Below are 3,012 nucleotides of genomic sequence, written 5' to 3' on the forward strand. Positions count from 1 at the left end.
TATTCGTGTCATTACGGCCAACTCTACTTTGAGTTGACAGCTCTTTCACGATCATATTTTTGAGTACCTTCCAACCTGAGGTCTTTATTCTCTGGCACTGTATCTGACAGTATTCTTGTGCTCTTCATCATGTTTCAGTATTCAATATTCTGGTGTTATCTGACATTGGCCACTGCTATTCATAAGGTTTTTTTCAGTGCCTAAAATTTCAGAAATAAATTGAGCTATCCTTCTTTCTAGTCCACCTTAATCTGGAAGCTCTTCTGAAACCTGTCCCATTGGTGACCCTGCTGGTAGTTATAATACCAATGGCATAATTTACAGAATCACAACATGCATGCCACCACAGTAGGACAAACTGACAGATGAGTGGTATTTTATCTTGTTTACCTGGTGTTTAAATGACCATAATGTTTAAGGCACATTATTTTTTAAAGTTAGGATAATATGATGGCTTGTTTTACAATTTCAGGGCATATTTGGGATTTAAGTTTAAACATTATCTCAGGAACTATCTTCAGGAATTCAATTATTCCCTTGCTTCTAGGAAGTTTAAGGACCATGAAATATGAAATTTTATTTTACATTTTCCTTTTTGATCAATATTCCTCTACATAGTCTTTATCACAATTTTCAGTAATGGAAACTAGTAAATTCTTCTGGTCTCATGGCAAAGTACACAGTTATTCATTGAGTTAATTAGTCACAAATTCCATATCCTCTCCTTATTCCTTAATTCTCTTCTTCCTCTGTTGGTCCAGCAAATATTGAATAATAATCACTCCATGAATTATGCTTGAAAGTATTTAAGAATTACATTACCACACAAACTCTAAAACTAGCAGTCTATTTATAAAAAGATAGAAGGCAATCCACATTTAATATCTCTTTATCTTTTTATCTGTTGAGATCTATAGATCAGTTTGCATTTGCCAACATTTGGCACAGAGTCACCTCCCTCAGAATCACTTAGAAAATTCAGTTCCCTAAGCCCTATCTCACATATACTGAATTAGAATATATATGAGGCCTTCAGAAATTTTGTGAAAAAAAGTCATAATCTTTTTATTCTATTTTTCCATGGACTTTTTGAAGACCATTAAGTGTACATTCCAGATAAATATATTTTAACAGCAATTTCCCCTATTTAAAAAAAGATTTCATGGAGCCCTGGTGGTGATTAAGTGCTCAATTGTTAGCCTAAATGTCAGTGGCTTGAACTCATCAATCACTACATGGGAGAAAGATGTGGTAATTCTGTTCCAAACATATTGCAGTCTTGGAGCAGTAGGGTGTTATGAGTCAATCTTGATTCAGTGGGAATGGGATTGGTTTTTAGTGGGTTGTTTTGTTTGTTTGTTTGTTATTGTTGATTTTGTTTTGGATTATTAATATATAATTCAAACCCAATGGGGTGTTTGGGAATAACACCAACTATTCCTCCCACAGTCTCTATTCAGTTGGGTTTGAAAATTCATTACAATGGCCACACAGAACTCAGACACCATACTGACAGCTTTGGGGTTTATATGGGAAGTTAACAGTTATAATTTAGGGTCAGAAATGTTCAGAGCACAGTTCTTTCAGTCAGGACAGCCTCTTATCAGCTATGTCCATAGGCAAACCTTTGTCTCTTCCCAGACAATGTTACAAAACACTTTTAGGGCTACTGATAAATACCACAGGTCACACCATTTCACTGTAAGGCTCAGCCTGAAGGCATTTATCTCTAGTTCCATGGGTAAGCAAACTTAAGTTCCCAATTAAATGCCTGAAGTCACCACACTCTGCAAGCAGCTTTACTCACTCTATTGACTGGTCCACTGCTCTGTCTCTTGCTTTGACTCTTGGATCTGGTGCTGCTCCTCTGCCTCCCCTTCAATGTGGCATCTTTCTGTTTGTGGGTCAAATAAGTTCAATACACAGGAATCTTGAGTTCCAAAGGACATGCTGTACTCCTGACTCTTCTTCCTTGATGGTAGTGATGTCTCACTTCTGCTTCTCAGATGGCTCATTTTTAAACCTCTTTAGAATTTCATGTGTTTACAATCATAGTGAACTCTGTTAAAAATCAAAGTTGAATCATTTCATCCTATCAGCACTTTTTCCCACCTTTTATTACCTAGATCTATCAAGTAAATAAATATTGTTTGATGGGTGTTACAAAGGCTATGGGTACAAGAGCCATATGAATTAATTCACTATATTGCACCTAGGAAGTCTAAGCAACATGGTGGAAATTGAAACAACCTTATTCATTCATTTAACACATATTGAATATGTACTATATGCATTACATTAGTTATACTATAAAGACAAGCAGGAGGAAGGTTAATGTTGGTGATTAATGCTGAATTCAGGATAGTGATGACCTCTGGTGGACTTCAAAGTAATGCTTTGTTCCTATGATAGCTAGTGTTTTGTGTCAACTTGGCTTTGCCAGGATTCTTAGTGTTTTGATAATTAATATATAGTTATCACCACTATGATGGCTACTATGATGCAATCACCTCCATGATGTGATCTGATGTAATTCTCCTATGTGTTGTAAATCTTCACTACTATGATATTAATGAGACCAAATGCAATCTTCATGATTAGGCTGTATCTTGAGTTAACCTTTTTTTTGAAATATAAAAGGAGAGAGAAGTGAGCTGAGCTCAGAAGGACATGTTACCATCAAGAGAGAAGAGTCAGAAGTATAGTGTGTCTTTTAGACCTGGGGTTCCTGCATTCAGAAGCACTCAGATTCAGGAAAAGATTGAGGCCAAGACATATGGAGATCTCCAAGAAATTCCAGGCTTACAGATGCTGAAAGGAGACAAGGACATTTTTTCCTATAGCTGACAAAGAGAAAGACTTCCTCTAGAGCTGGCACTCTGAATTTAATGTATTGAAGAGTAAAGATGTCAGCTTGAGGACTAAGATGCACCTGAACCAAACCATGGTATTTTCAATAACCTCATATGCATTTGAAATTTAGACAGTGAATAAGAAAGACTGTAGAAGAAT

This window comes from Chrysochloris asiatica, unplaced genomic scaffold (assembly GCF_000296735.1).
Source record: "Chrysochloris asiatica unplaced genomic scaffold, ChrAsi1.0 scaffold00216, whole genome shotgun sequence".
Classification (NCBI taxonomy): Eukaryota; Metazoa; Chordata; class Mammalia; order Afrosoricida; family Chrysochloridae; genus Chrysochloris; species Chrysochloris asiatica.